Genomic DNA, 17,325 nt, shown 5'->3' on the forward strand with positions numbered 1-17,325 from the left:
GGCTTTTCTTGGCAATTGGCCATTTACATGTATGTTTATTAGCATTATGGTTATTGCTTCTAGTTGGTTTGACAACCTCTTCGTCATGACTCAAACGCATATGTAGCCACTCTATGTGAGGGTAGCTGAAAGTCACCTGTTACTACAGCATTTCCTCATTTGCATGCTTCCTTGATTTCATTCTTCATTCCAAGATCTCCCTGAGCATTTTGATTGGGGGGATGATAGCATGCCCCAGTACTAAATTACTCTTGGGGCCTGGTATCACCACGCACAATGATTCTGTGAAGGAGTCTCCCCTTTTGCAATTTCTAGCTTGCTGGACTCAATTCCCTGTTTGACTTACAGAGTGACACCATCTGTGGCATTACGCTGAAGAATGCTGATGAAATAAGCTTAACATTCTGACAGACAGTATAACCTTAAGTAGAGAGGAAAGTGGCAGAACTACTATACATTGGAATATATTCCGAGATAGTATAGATCCTCTTGAATTTCAAAAACAAATTTGGCAGAAATGTAACATATCAAAGTGCAGATTACAGTGCATTCCTTGCATGATCAATAGGACTTACTCCTAGGAAAGTCTGCATAGGATTGCAGCCTTAATGTTTCTTTATATACAATGAGTTTGATTCTTGGTTTTGATTCACTAATAGGCAAAAAACCTTGCAGTTTAAGAATGTACCTATAGCCCACAGATATTTCTATCAAACTTTAAAAAGCAGGGAAATTGCGCAGCTATAGTGAATGCACCAGGGGAGCAGGAGACCTGACCTCCTCTCTAAGATATTGTACTGCCCTACAAATTTGTCAAAATGCAAACACAATTTGGGTTGGTCTTTCACAGTCCAATCCACTTGCTGTGTAGCTTGGGAGGGGAGGACTAGGATGGGAGCAGGCAGGAGGGGGAGGGGAGGAGAAGGACAGGTTTGATGATTTGCATGTTTATTGAATTCAGTGGGATTTACTCCTGTGCAATCATGCTTAGGATAGGTAAAACAGACTGGGGGGGAGGGGGGAGGGCTGGAGTGGGCAGGGGAGGAGGAAGAAGGAAGAAGGGGAGGAGGAAGGAGGAGGAGAGGGGAAGGAGGGGAAAACCAGGTATGATCATTTGCATGCTTATTGAGTACAATGGGATCTACTCCTATGCAATCATGATTAGGATAGGAAAAACTGACCATGGGGAAGGAGGAGGGGAGGGGAAAGGGGAAGGAGCATATTGCAGGGGGGCAAAGGAAGGGGGAGGGAAGGGGCAAGAGGGAGGGGATAGGAGGGAGAAGGGATGGTGGGTTTGATCTAGGGTTGCCAGGCTGAGGGCCTGAGAATGATTCTGTATCTTTAAGAGAAGAGAAAATTCAGCCAAGTACAGGTTTTCTTGCAACACTGTAATGGGAAAAACCACAAGGTGAAATTCTCCCTTCCCCCTGCACAACTTTTAAAGATACAGAAGACCTTTTAGAGGCTGGGCCTGGCAACCCTAGTTTAATCATTTGCATACTTTTTGAGTTCAATGGGATTTATTTCTGTGCAATCATGTTTGAAAATGGAAATGGACTGCCTTCAAGTCGACCGAACTTATGGTGACCCTTTGAATAGGGTTTTCATGGTAAGCGGTATTTAGAGGTGGTTTACCATTGCCTTCCTCTGAGGCTGAGAGGCAGTGACTGGCCCAAGGTCATCCAGTGAACTTCATGGCTGTGTGGGGATTCGAACCCTGGTCTCCCCGGTTGTAGTCCAACACTGACCTGGGGGGAGGGGAAGGGAGGGGAAAGGAGGGGGAGGGGGTGGGGAGGGGGAGGGGAGGAGATTGGGGGGGTGGGCACTGGGCAGAGGGGAATCCCTTTTCCTTTCCAAAAGGAAAACATTGTGAACAGTATCATTGCTTTTCAACATTTCCCTCACCTTTTTATTCTAGGCACATGTAGCCTCCCACCCAAATTTAAACCAAAGCTGTCCCTGGCCACATCCACACCAGGCCTTTATTTCACTTTGGACAGTCATGGCTTCTCTCAAAGAATCCTGGGAAGTGTAGTTAGCGAAGGGTGCTGAGAGTTGCTAGGAGACACCGTGTTTCCCCTCACAGACTTCAATCAGAGTGCCTGACTGTTAAACTAGTCTGGCCACTGGAGCTCTCTCAGTGGAATTGGAGTCTCCTCTCAGCACTCTTCACAAACCACACTTCCCAGAATTCTCTGAGGGAAGCCATGACTGTCTCAAGTGAAATCAAAGTCTGGTGTGGGTGTGCCCCCTGATTAGCCAAGCCCCACAGCTGTGAGGCTTTTAGAGCTCTGACAGTTGGTTCTTACTGAGCATGCCCTGCGTTATCATAGGCTTCCAGCCAAACTTTCTTAAATTAATTAAAAATCAGCCAACCATTTTTTAAACTTTTAAACTGCAGAAGATGAAGGTCAGCGTATGGAGCAAGGTCAGTATTAGGATTACAGGTCCTCTGTGAACATGGCTGATTTTTAATGAATTTCAACAGATTATGAGAACTCTGAGAGAAAAAGTCCAAAAGGGCTCTGAGGTTTTTTCCCTCTCTTTTTAGACTTTGAACTCTCTCTTCTCTCTGACTGTTTTGTGTATCACCATGAAAATTGAGAGGGTTGTTAAGCAAGCGTTTCTGAGTTCAGGACTATAAGTTTTGTAATGTTTCATTTTGAAATGAGCTTATGGGAAGCATCAGAATGGCACGTGGGGGTATTTTCAATTTAACATTGCGGAATGTGAAAAATCCATGCTGGCTATAGTATACAGCCACTTTTGTGGCTGTATAATAAGAACAAAGACATTCAAGCTAATCTTTATGTCATGGCAGCAGGACCATTACTAACTCAAATGTTTGGGCAAGTCAATATGGAAAAACTATACAAAGCTTCCCCTTTTCAATGACTTACATCAGGGGCAGCTAATGTGGTATCCTCCAGATGTTTTCAACTACATCTCCCATAATTCCTGGCCATGCTAGATGGGGCTGATAAAAATTGTAGGCCACGACATCTGGAGGGCACTACATTCACTCATTCCTAAACCTTCCAAATGTATTTATTTTAAAAGGCACTTTGCCATTGTTAACAAAATTGTATGATGGTGTCTCATGAAAATAAATAGAATGAGAAATACTTCCAGAACACAGACATATTTGATCAGAGTCAATATTCATTTCTACTGGTATGCGACATCTAAAGAACCACTAATTGAGCTACACATCAATAGTTCTCCAAACCAGCAAGGGTGATCCATATGCAGGATTTGGTTTCTGCAATTGGATAGCTTTTCTGAATCTCTTGCCTCAAGTGCAGACGATGCTAAAGTGAAAACCCTGCATCCAGAACTCAGGATTGTATTTTATTGTTTATTTGTTTATTTAGACAATTTATATACCGCTTATATTTCAATGAAACTCTAAACAGTGTACAACACAAGTTAACCATCTTAAACAGCAAATATGACGACAACAAAACCCTACAAAATACAACTGATAACTGAACATAACATCCTGTATGTAGATTGAATGTGTAGTGCTACTATATTGTGTTTACAATCGAACAGATTATCCACATTGTCACCTCTGACAGGTGTGATGAGGTGGGGTAGAGGCAGGGCCAGTTCTAAAGGGCAGCCAGGTTGGGCACTGGCCCAAGGGCCCTGGAGCTACAGGAGCCCCTGAGGGGCCCTCTGCTCCCCTTCCATGATCCGCGCCCCCCCACGACCACCACTTACCTCTCAGCCGGCTTTTTAGCATTGCCCTTAATGAAGATGGCAGCCGCAGCTTCCCTAAGGTACTGAGGCCACTGCCACCATCTTTGTTGATGACAGAGATGTGTGTGCATAGCATGCACGTGTGCCATCAACAAAGATGGCGGTGGAGGCTTCATTTCCCTTAGGGAAACTGCGGCCGCCATCTTCATTAAGGTCAATGGTAAAAACTAGACAGGTGGGGGGCCTTGGGGGGGCACATGCACGCGCGTACGTGCACGTGTGCACACCCACCCACCAGGGGGCCAGGGCAAGCTGATGCCCAAGGGCCCCCACATGCCTGGAGCTGGCCCTGGGCAGAGGGACTGGATCCAAGCACACACAAACACACTCACATACACACTCCTCCAATGTGTAATCAACATGCCAGGTTTTACATGTTGTTGATCAAATGTTCACCAGAAGTTCAGCTGAAGGACTGCTGCTGTGTATGAGGATCTGTGAATTAGGACCAATAAGATAACAAGCAAAACAAAGATGCAGGCTATTACGAACATATGAATTTGCCTTATACTGCATATAAGTATTGTTTGCACTGACTGGCAGGGGATCTCTTCCAGCCCTACCTAGAAATGCTGGGGATTGAACTTGGGACTTTCTGCATGCTAACCAGATGCTCTACCACTGAGCTATGGCCCTTCCCCATTAAAAAGAAACTTTGCATAATACATACCTCTTTTCAGACCTAGGATCAATCTTTAACCCAGTATTCAACATGAATATTATTAATGTATATTTAACTGAATATGCCTATTTTTCTCATTCTCTATTTCTCTGGTCACTCTCTCCTCCCTTTTTTATCATTCTAGCTTGCTCTATCTTTTCCATTTAAACGAGTTCCCAAAAAAAGAACAATGAGTGTGGTGCCACTGGTACAATCCATCTTAGGTTGAAGTCCCAACTCAGTTGTAGACCACTATGACTCATTGAAAACCATGGTGTAAACTCTCAGATTGTATGGAAACATCTGACAAGGTATTGCACGAAAATCTGGTGATGTATTTATCATACATTTAAAGCACATGACTTTCCCCGAAAGAATCCTGGGACCTCCAGTTTGTTAAAGGTGCTGTGAATTGTAGCTCTGTGCAGGGATAAACTACAGTTCCCAGGATTCTTTAGGAGAAGCAATATGCTTTAAATGTATAGTGTGTATGCAGCCTCTGTTGAAGTTAACATTTGTGGATCATCTATTAAGAACTACAATTTTAGCATTTATTCTATTTGACTGGTTTCAATAAATCTTGCAAGCATCATGTCAAACTGGCATTTTCCTCAGCACTTGGGGCTTTTTAGTGCATTTTAAGAACATATTTGACTAATTTTTCAGTTAATTTCACTCAGCTCATGGATAGATAATTGCACAATGTTATCAACAAAAATAATGTTCTGAAGTCAAGTATTTTTGCAGGCAAATCCTCTCCATATTTACTCAGAAGCAAGCCTACTGATTTCCATAGGACTTACTTCCATATAAGCATGTAGAGGATTACAGCCTTTGTTTTAAGAACATCCCCACCCCATTTTTAAATTCCTTCCATCAGTGTTGTTGATAAATAATGTATTTTGCACCTATTATTTTCTGGCTTGGGTTTCCTCAGTTTCTATGTACAGAGTTGTATCCAATGGTATCACTCAGCTGACAGTAAGAATGAGGGAGAAACCAGTTTGCATTTAAAAGAACCAAAGCATAGCCATCCTCCTTTATTTGCACATATCCAAATTTTGCAATGCAATTCTCCAGCCAAACAGTATTTACAAAAATGCATATATTAGGGGGGAAATTGCATTAAAATGAATATGTTAGTGAAAATAACATACAAAACTGCATTATATTAGGAGAAATTGCTTGCAAAAAGGTGTACATCAGTGAAACACACTGCAGCTCTCTTCTGGGATCCAAATTGGGCAAAAAATATGAAAGTTATAGCCTAAAATTTGTTATCAACTGAGTGCAGTATTTGGTTTTTGGGCTGTTCATTTAGATGCGTCCTAACAAAATCTGCAGGAAATTTTGCAGAGATCTTTTAAACCAAGGACTTAAGGTCCTTTTTTAAACTGCCTATAAAAAAAAAGGTAAAAAAATAAAAGAGTACGTATCTTATTCATGACACAATTTTTGTGGATTGCCACAAAAATGACATAATAATGGACATTGCCTCATGGCTTGGTATCTCCCCATTCACTTCACTGGCAAAGGAACGTCTGTAGATGATCACTTTCCTTGGGGAAGTCTGTGCAAGTAGATGAGCTCTGTGTATGGATACCAGAATCCCTTTACTAAGGCTGAGTACACACTATAGATTTAAATCACGTTATTTCCTTCCAATGAATCCTGGGAGCTGTAGTTTGTTAAGGGTGCTGAGCTCTGTGATGGGTAAACTACAGGTCCCAGGATTCTTTGAAGGAAATAATAGGTTGTACTCAACTAAGTCCTATTCAGAGTAGAGCCATTGAAATGAATGAACCTGTTATGTCTATTAACTTTAATCGGTTTACTCTGAGTAGGACTAACATTTCATTTCACCCAATGTGCCTTAAATGTATAGTATGTATACAGCCCTAGATGGGTTTGCTGTTATCAGGGCTTCACTATGGGCAGAAATACCAAAAACAAATAAAACCAGTTACAAAGTTCAGGAACACCCTGCAAACCACAAAGCAATCAATGAACATTGCAGGTCAGAAAAAAAAATACTGATGGATGTTGCTCTTGAAGCTGAGCTTGATGTTGAGATCAACAAACATGAATTCACCTTCTATGTTTACATGCACTCACATCTTTTATTATGAGGCATTTCATTTGTAAGGGAGCAATCAGGTTTCATTCACCCCATACAGACTACTGGTAATGTCTTTTGGAAATATCTTGTTTCTAGACTATTTACTGAAATAGTTTATGTGTATTTCCTTCCTGAATACTTTAATGTATTAGTTTACAGTACATCTGACAGTTCCCTTCCCTCAGTGCTGCAGTCACTAAGACTACAGTACAAGAAAGTTAATATTTTAGTATTATCTTGCAACAATGTGTTGATGATACAGTGGGAAGTAGGAAAATATGTCAAGTTATTTATTTGGCAAACTTAAGTTTATTTCTGATCACAGATCTGTCTAGGAGCAGGTTGTGTCCTCCTCCCTTTTAATTCATTAAGTTCAGTTGCATCAAGGCTGCAGACGAGAGGTGAAGAAGGGCAATGGGGCTCTTCCATCACCTCTGCTGAGGGCCTATGGCACCTAGCACCAGCCACTCCATCAGGCCACCATCAGCTGCTTCCATCCCAGTTGCTCAATCTGTGAACTGTATCTTTAAGAACTGGTGCCTGAGTTTACTGTTTTCCTCTTCACTCCCCATCCCTTTTTTTCTCCTTGAGTTGGGTCTTTTAGATTGAAAGCCTAGGGGCAGGGACTCTCTTTTTGTGACTGATCTTTCACTGATTTTTCAAATGTTTGCATTGCTCTGTGAGCCACTCTGAGAGTCTTGTGCTTTAAATAAATAACAATTGTTTTCTATGTTTTAGTTCTACACAGGGTGACGGTGTTTCAAATATTTCCTTTGGGTTCAGGCCGAGTCAATCTACTTTTGATTTTTGTTTAGATTTAGATTTTGTTTAGAGTGACAGTCACAGACATATCTGTGCCTCTGGTGCTGCAAAACGTAAATTTCTCTGGTGGCAGACCTATCTTCTTAATTAGATGTATACATTCCACAGACATGGGTGCTGCTCAAACCTGGGGAAAGAAATACAACATTCTCATTTCTTTAAATTACATATCCAATATGTCTTTGGATTAGTTTGCTGGTCATGCAGCTGTACATAGACAGCCAAGTGATCCTGTAGAAAAGCTGGGCAGGGCAGTTTCAAAACTGATTAATGACCAATAAATTACAGCAAGGCTGCAATCCTTCTAGGTCTGGAGAACCTAGTGCACTAGAAGAGAGCAGCCGGAGGGGGGCTTGCGTAAGTGAAAGGATTTGGTGAAGACATTGGCTCCTGCTTTAGCAATATAATACCTAATGAATAATGGGGGGGGGATAGTTGGAAAGACGCGCTGTGCACACTGAACACTTTCAGTTGGATGCTTCCAAAAGTTCCAAAGTGATGTAATGACCGTTCAGATGTTTCCGATCACCTCAAATGGGGATCATGTTTCTCATGGAGTTTCTCACTAAGTCAAGAAGTTGGAGATCCAGTAATGGATGACATCTTCCCTTTTATGCCTATGGCCAGTTCTCGTGCCCTGAATAAAGGCCAGGGGAAAGGTGTCTGGAACTCTGGTATGTCTTCACATTTAGCAGTGCTGTGCAGCAGTTAGGAGGAAGGGGGTTTCTTCTATTTATCTAAACAATTGGTACCCTTCAGGCACATTTTAGATCTTTAGTTGCATGTGATTTAGGTTCCCTCTACCCCTGTGGCAGCTTTGTCTGCCTTTTATCTTTGTTTTAAAGAAATCCTGACCTCACCTGGACCAACCCCTGCTTCTAATTTAGCAGGCAGCAGCTGTGCTTTCTGCCTGTTTGCGTGAAGAATCTGTGACACAGAAGACAGATGCTCTCTGGGGAGTGCAATTTTCACTTGTCACTGAAGAGAACGCTTTGGACCTGTTGTTGTTATGTGCCTTTGAGTCGATTACGACTTATGGCGACCCTATGAATCAGTGACCTCCAAGAGCACCTGTCATGAACCACCCTGTTCAGTTCTTGTAAGTTCAGGTCTGTAGTTTCTGTTATGGAATCAATACATCTCTTGTTTGGCCTTCCTTTTTTTCTACTCCCTTCTGTTTTTCCCAGCATTATTGTCTTTTCTAGTGAATCAGGTCTTCTCATGATGTGTCCAAAGTATGATAACCTCAGTTTCATCATTTTAGCTTCTAGTGATAGTTCTGGTTTATTTTGTTCTAACACCCAATTATTTGTCTTTTTTGCAGTCCATGGTATGCTCAAAGCTCTCCTCCAACATCACATTTCAGTTGAATTGATCCTTCTCTTATCTGCTTTTTTCACTGTCCAACTTTCACATCCATACATAGAGTTCGGGAATACCATGGTCTGAATGATCCTGTCTTTAGTGTTTAGTGATACATCTTTGCATTTGAGGACCTTTTCTAGTTCTCTCATAGCTGCCCTCCCCAGTCCTAGCCTTCTTCTGATTTCTTGACTATGTCTCCATTTTGGTTAACAACTGTACTGAGGTATTGATAACCCTTGATAAGTTCAATGTCCTCATTGTCAACTTTAAAGTTACATATATCTTCTGTTGTCATTACTTTAGTCTTTTTGACGTTCAACTGTAGTCCTGCTTTTGTGCTTTCCTCTTTAACTTTCATCAGCATTCATTTCAAATCATTACTGGTTTCTGCTATTAGTATGGTATCATCTGCATATCTTAAATTATTGATATTTCTCCCTCCAATCTTCACACCTCCTTCATCTTGGTCCAATCCTGCTTTCCGTATGATATGTTCTGCATATAGATTAAATAAATAGGGTGATAAAATACACCCATCTCACACCCTTTCCGATGGGGAACCAATCAGTTTCTCCATATTCTGTCCTTACAGTAGCCTCTTGTCCAGAGTATAGGTTGCGCATCAGGACAATCAGATGCTGTGGCACCCCCATTTCTTTTAAAGCATTCCATAGTTTTTCATGATCTACACAGTCAAAGGCTTTGCTGTAATCTCTAAAGCACAGGGTGATTTTCTTCTGAAATTCCTTGGTCCATTCCATTATCCAATGTATGTTTGTGATATGATCTCTGGTGCCTCTTCCCTTTCTACTGGCTGAGTTGGGAGTGGGATGCAGTGGTGTACCTAGCATATGTGACACCCGGAGTGGATCATTTTTTAACACCCCCCTCTTCTATACAACAAAATTATTTTGAGTAATAATCATGAAATGAAATGAATAATAATAATGGCCAGAAAAGAAACCTAGATAGTGAAAATTTTCTTTTATTGAACCTCATATATATAATCATGCCAGTAAAAAAAATAAAAAATATTATAGTACAAAAAAGGAAAAAAGTAATGGATTAATACTTTTTAATTACATTAATGTACTTTTTGAAAAAAGGGGGGAAAACTTATACCTACATATTGGTCTGTTGCAGTAATGAAGAATAACATTACAGTTTCTGTTTTTGAGCCTTAACTTCTGCAAATTTGTCAATGACTTCATCAAAATTGATCTTCTTCACATGTTCATGTTCAATAGACAGTATAGCCAGATTAGTCAATCTATCTTCGTTCATAGTTGATCGAAGAACACTTTTTATTAATTTTAATTTTGAAAAGTTTCTTTCACATGAAACAACAGATATACAAATAGTTAGGAAAAGTCTTAAACATAAGGATAAGTTTGGCAGAGATACGTAAAAATCCCATTTCACAATAAATTCCAGAAATTGCAATGCTGTCCATGTCTTTGTTTCTTCCGGATTGATTCGTCTTTATAATCACTGAGCTATCATTGTTCCGAATCTACTGTTTAAATGCAGCCTGTGAAAACGTCCAAAGTTTTTCTTCTTCTGCAAATACCCTAGGTATGCCACTGGTTGACCCACCTCGCTAATGAGCTGATGAAACGCAGCAGCCCTGCCATGCACCATAGTCACCATGGCCATTCCTCCGGGTGTGAGGGGGTGCATTTTGATCCTGAGGGCAGATCTGGAAGTGGCAAGTAACCCGGGCTGGCCAGGGGAAGTCTGCGCCTGTGGCAGTGGAGCATGCATGCACCCTCCTTTCAGCGGGGAGGGGCTGTTTTCTGGGCCTGGGCAGTGCCTCCAGGGAAGCCAGACCCCCCTCAGTGGCACCACTCGGGTTGGGCGGGGAGAGGGGGAGGGGAACCCCCCAGTGCACCTGCGACTGCCTTAAAGTGGGGAAGAAATGGGGTCTATCATATGTGTGTGTATTTTCATTTTCCCAAACTGTGCAGTTTCATAATGAGATGCTCAAAGTGGCAAAAGGTTGAATTACCTATGTAATACATTCATGCTCGTACTACAAGCAGCCTAGTAACAGAGTGCAACATGTTATACTTTTCAATCAGGATTGGATGAGAAGTGACCATGTGGTGAAAGATCCAAGTCAGGATCATCTGAGGAAGCCTTAATTTTCCGAATCCCCACTTTCTTTCTCAGATCTCAGGGAAATTGACCTGGGCTCCTGCTGTGTATGAGATCCTCTCCTCCATCCTTGCCGCTCTTTCTCCTCCTCCCCTCCCCTCCCCTTTCCTTCATTTTCCTTCATTCCTGAAACGCTAAACTTGTGAACCCAACGCCCATTTGTTGAAGGCAAGGGAGTGACCACTGAAATGATCGCATTTCTTCCACCATACGTGGCAAGGACCAGGAATGGCATATTACAGAATGCCAGCTGCCTGCCGCCGCCGCCCCACCTGCCATCTCCCACAGAGTTTGCTTGCAGTCCCCGTCTGGCCCTTGCAGCTGCCCTAAGTCCACCCTCCTCAGCGACACTGTCAGCATCCCTCTAGTGTCACAACACAGACTACTATGGGGTTTACACAAGTGCTCAGTCTTCTCTGCGACAGGGAACCCTCCGCCCTGCCAACCGCAGGTCTAAGCGCCTTAACTTGGAAGCAGGTTCCATTGATTTTGATAGAACATACTTCTGAGTAAGCGCTCTCTTTACGCCAGAGCCTCATGGTTAGTCAGATATCAAAGAAATCAGCACCCCTTTATTGCCTTCACCTGTGGCGGACCACTCCCACTGCCCCGCCCTTGGAACGCCACTGGTGGGAGGGACTGCATGGCAGTGGTTCCGCTCCTACTTGGCGGGTCGGCTCCAGAAGGTGGTGCTTGGGGAACATTGCTCGGCACCCTGGACTCTCCAGTATGGGGTTCCACAGGGGTCAGTTCTGTCCCCCATGCTGTTCAACATCTACATGAAACTGTTGGGTGCTGTCATCCGGAGCTTTGGAGTGCGTCACCATCAGTATGCTGATGACACACAGCTCTATTTCTCCTTTTCATCTTCTTCAGGTGAGGCTGTCAATGTGCTGAACTGGTGCCTGGCTGTGACAATGGACTGGATGAGGGCTAATAAACTGAGGCTCAATCTAGACAAGACTGAGATGCTGCTAGTGGGTGGTTCTTCTGACCAGATGGTGGATGTCCAACCTGTCCTGGATGGGGTTGCACTCCCCCTGAAGGAGCAGGTTCGTAGCTTGGGGGTTCTCCTAGAACCATCTCTGTCACTTGAGGCTCAGGCAGTCTCAGTGGCATGGAGTGCCTTCTATCAACTTTGGTTGGTGGCCCAGCTACGCCCCTATCTGGACAGGGATAACCTGGCTTCAGTTGTCCATGCTCTGGTAACTTCCAAGTTAGATTACTGCAATGCGCTGTATGTGGGGCTGCCTTTGAAGATGGTTCGGAAGCTGCAGCTTGTGCAAAATGCAGCGGCCAGATTGGTAACAGGGACCAGACAGTTCAAACATATAAAACCGATTCTGGCCCGCTTGCATTGGCTGCCTGTATGTTTCCAAGCTCGATTCAAGGTGCTGGTTTTAACCTATAAAGCCTTACATGACTTAGGACCACAATACCTGATGGAACGCCTCTCCCGACATGAATCCACCCATACACTACGCTCAACATCTCCTCCAGGTGCCTCCTCCGAGGGAAGCTGGGACTCTGGCAACAAGGGAGAGGGCCTTTTCAGTGGTGACCCCCAAATTATGGAATGATCTCCGTGATGAGGTGTGCCTGGTGCCAACACTGTTATCTTTCCTGTTCTCCCAGGCATTTTAGCATGTGTTTTTAAATTGTTTTTTAAAAAAATTAAAATTGTGTTTTAAATTGTTTTTTGTGTTTTAAAATTTGTATATTTGTTTTTATTGTTTTTAATTGCTGTAAACCACCCAGAGAGCTTCGGCTATGGGGTGTTATATAAATGTAATAAATAAATAAATAAAAGGCTACTCTGAGCTTCTTGATATAAAGTCATGGGGCAAATATAATAAACTTACTTCTGATTTAAGTTTTTCTATTCCATCCAATAAACTTACTTGATCTGTTTACCTTAGACTGAACATGAAGAGGTATAGAGTTGGATTTGCAAGATTTACTTTCAAAACTTGCCTTCACAAAACATTCAATGGGATAATCACCATATCTCATGGCTCTTTTTAATTTTTTTTTTAAAAAAAATATGGACAAATTTGAGAAGGCTTTGGAGGACCACAAAAATAAAACCTTTTGGTATCGCATCAGGAGACCTATGGGAACAGTCAAGTGGAAAATGGGGGAAAAAATAAATACATATATTTAAAAATTCAAATGGAAAAAGGTTTTGGGGGGCTTAGAGCCTATAGAAACCTTTTGGAATCATGGCATGAGACTGATAGAAGAAGTTGGTAAAAAATAGAATAAATAAAACTAATTAAATGGGAAAATTGGGGGGCAGCACAGAAAACCTTTTGGCATTATAGCAGGGGAGCTAAAAAAAAGTAGAGAAAAAATATTTTTTAAAAGTGGCAAATGGGAGGGGGCACAAAAAGCCTCTTGGGGTTCTGGATGGGTGCCATGAGCCATGGATCACCTCCCCCTGCTCTGGTATTTCCTTATTCATTCACCCACACTAAGATTTAGTCTGTCTTCTCACACCTTATGATGCCTACATCACTCTTGACTTTCTAAATTTCTTTAAAGCAGTATCATCTGCTAGTCTCCTTGCAGAAGAGATGTTTAAAATGAATATTTAAGCAGCTTTATTGATTTAATTATTTAATTCTGTATAATTTCTTCTTTGTTTTGCTCTTCTCTCATAAAAACAATACGTAATTGTGACTCCTTTCTTTTTACACACAAGACCTTAAGGCTTTAATATTCATATTCAACTCTAATTGTCTCATTTCATTCACGTCCAGTGCTGGAGCTCACTAATTCCTCTGCCATTCCCCCTTCCTTTTGGGAGCTTTCTGAAAGATAAGCCATGTGCTTTAAGTACATCTTGACCTAGTTTTTTTTGTGTAGCAGCCATTATTCCTCGACGAGTATTGCTCCTGAGACAGCAGAGTTCATATCTGTGTTTGGCAGTTGTGAAGTTAGGTGATTTTAGACTCTTGACTAACTGAGGGGGCTGGGCTCTTTATATATATTAATCTGGATTGTTTCACATAAGCCACCCTGCTGCTGCTGCGATCCCTCCTCCTCATTCTGCTGAGTTGGGACTCTTGACATCCACCCCAAAGTCCTGACTGAATGGCCCCACTGATGCTTGGCCAAGTATTCAATAGCTAATCCTGAGAAATCAGCTACCTTTTGGCTTTAGTTACTCACTGTCACAGGGCCAGGGGTGTCATGGGCCCCATGGAGACTCCTTGGCAGGATTGGGAGAATAAAGATATTGGGAAGGGGGCTGAAGTAACCCTGGGAAGGATGCTTCCAGAAACCTCTGGACATTTCTAGTAGTTCTATTGGTGTTTCTGCTAAGGAAACCCCTCAAACGCCACCATCACATATAATTGACAGGGAAGATACAGCACTGGCATCCAGCCCAGACCTTATTTCTGAACTAGTAAACTCTAATTAACTGTCTGGAATCTTCCAGAGAGCTGAAAGTCGAAGAAGTTTATCAGAATCTAAGATAACATTTTGTCTAAGGCTGGGCTAGCTGAAAGAGATGCTCAGAAGTAATAAGAATTCTTTCTACTCATAGAATAACCTCTCACATTAAAGCAGAGGTGAGAAGGTGCTCAAATTAACCCATAGAGTACAGTATCCACCCCTCTCTGTTACAAAAACTGTAGCAATGGTTGTGATTGTCTGTTGTGACAATAGTCTTTGCTGCCTCCACCATGCCTAGTGTGTATCCTGAGATAACCCCAGTGTGTTCCTGTATCCTGATGTACACCTAGAGCATGATGCTGTGTTTCCTGTACTGATTTCTTGAATAAAGCTTCATGCAGAAAAATCCAGTTTCCTGCTTCTTGGTTGGGAGCCAGGACAAGAGATGGCTTATGGTGGGCCACACCACAAATTGTCCAAACCACAAATGCTCAGAACTGCTGCGGGCTGCTTTGAACACCTGTGGATGAGAATAGATTAGCTTTTCTATTTGGACATCCATCTTGGACCTGCAGCTGCCAATCATCCTTTCTTTTTAACCAGCTGGGGAAAGGTCAGAAATGTGAAGCTTCCTAAATGTGGGGAACCTGTGGCCCTAGAGATGTTGTTGGATTACAAATCCATCAACGCTAGCTAGCATGGCCAATTGTTTTGGATGACAGGAATTGTCCAGCAACTTTTTTAAATTTTAGCAAACATTTTAGGTCCCCCCCCTCATTTTGTGGTTAATTTCAGTTGAGGTTATGCTGTATCCCTATTGTGTCTGCCTACACACCAGGCATTTAAAGCACATTTAAAACACCTCCAAAGAATCCTGGGAACTGTCATTTAACCTCTCACAGAGTTGCAGTTTGCAGCACCTTTATAGACTACAATTTCCAGCATTCTTTGAGGGGGACGGTGCTTTAAATGTATGGTGTGTATGCAGCCCTAATTACTATTGTACACTGTGGAAATGATGGTGTTCAGTGGTTTATAAATTATTAAAATAAATAAGAGCAATATTATTTTATGCTCAGTGCTCCCCTCCCCTCTGGGGGCTTCCCAACTCCTGAGCTACTGTTTTGCTCTCTCTTCTATTATATTGAGTAGCATGGTCCAAACAGCTGAAATACAGACCTTTGGATCTAGAGCATGGGTGATACAGTCACAACCCAGAGAATTTATTTATTTATTTACTTGATTTATATCCTGCCCTTTCTCCCAGGAGGAGCCAAGGGCGGCAAACAAAAGCACTAAAAACACTTGAAAACATCATAAAAACAGACTTCAAAATATATTAAAACACAACCATTAAAAACATATTAAAACAAACTATCTTTAAAAGCATTTTTAAAAAGTTTTAAAAACATTTTTAAAAAGAACATTTAAAAATATATTAAAAAGCAATTCAAACACAGATGCAGACTGGGATAAGGTCTCTACTTAAAAGGCTTGTTGAAAGAGGAAGGTCTCCAGTAGGCGCCAAAAAGATAACAGACATGGTGCCTGTCTAATATTTAAGGGGAGGGAATTCCAAAGGGTAGGTGCCACTACATTAAAAGTTCATTTCCTATGTTGTGCAGAATGGACCTCTTGATAAGATCTATCTGCAGGAGGCTCTCACCTACAGAGCACAGTGATCGACTGGGGATATAAGGGATGAGACGGTCTTTTAGACATCCTGGTCCCGAGCTGTATCGGGCTTTATACACCAAAACTAGAACCTTGAACTTAGCCCGGTAGCTGATATGTAGCCACTGCAATTCTTTCAGTCACAGAGTGTCATGTTGGCAATAACCTGCTCCAGTGAGCAGTCTCGCTGCTGCATTTTGCACCAGCTGCAGTTTCCGGACCAACCTCAAGGGTAGCCCCACATAGAGCACATTACAGTAATCCAGTCTGGAGGTGTCCAGTGCACAGACAACAGTGGTCAGGCTATCCCTGTCCAGAAACAGCCATAGCTGTCTTACCAGCTGAAGCTGGTAAAAGGCACTTGTAGCCATGGAGGTCACCTGGAGCTCTAGTGACAAAGATGGATCCAGGAGCACCCCCAGACTATGGACCTGCTCTTTCAGAGGGAGTACAACCCCATCCAAAGCAGGCAACTGACCAATTATCCAAACTCAGGAACCACCAACCCACAGTGCCTCCATCTTGCTAGGATTGAGAGTCAGTTTACTGGCCCTCAACCAGCCCACCACCAAGTCCAGGCAGCGGTCCAGGACTTGCATGGCCTCTCCTGATTCAGATGTTACAGAGAAACAGAGCTGGGTATCATCAGCTTACTGCCCCACCTTGACAAAGACACCTTGCCCTAAATCTCCTGATGACAGTTCCCAAGGGCTTCATGTAGGTGTTAAACAGCATGGGGAAAAAGATGGTACCCTGCGGCACCCCACAGCACAACTGGCAGGGGGTCTAAAGACAATCACCCAATGCTATTATCTGAAAATGACCTTGGAAATAGAATTGGAACCACTGTAAAACAGTGTCTCCAATACCCATCTCACCAACTCAACCCAGAAGGATACCATGGTCAATGGTATCAAAAGTCACTGAGAGATCAAGTAAGAATAACAGGGTTGCACTGGCCCGTCCTTCTCCCAATAAAGGTAATCCATCAGGGTGACCAAGGTTGATTCAGTCCCATAACCAGGCCTGAACCCAGACTGGAATGGGTCAAGATAATCTGTTTCATTCAAGAGTACTTGCAATTGCTGTGCCACAACCCTCTCAATCACCTTCCCTAAGAAGGAGGTATTTGCGACTGGGCAGTAGTTGTTGCAAACCAATGGGTCCAGGGTGGGCTTCTTCAGGAGCAGTCAAATCACTGCCTCTTTAGAGTGGCTGGAACCACTCCTTCCTGCAATGATGCATTGACCACACCCTGGATCCATTCAGTCAAACCCCCTCGGCAAGCTTTAATAAGTCAAGAAGGGCAACGGTCAAGAGGACATGTTTATTTGTTTATTTATTTATTTTATTCGATTTC

This window comes from Rhineura floridana, chromosome 9, assembly GCF_030035675.1.
Source record: "Rhineura floridana isolate rRhiFlo1 chromosome 9, rRhiFlo1.hap2, whole genome shotgun sequence".
NCBI classification, from domain to species: domain Eukaryota; kingdom Metazoa; phylum Chordata; class Lepidosauria; order Squamata; family Rhineuridae; genus Rhineura; species Rhineura floridana.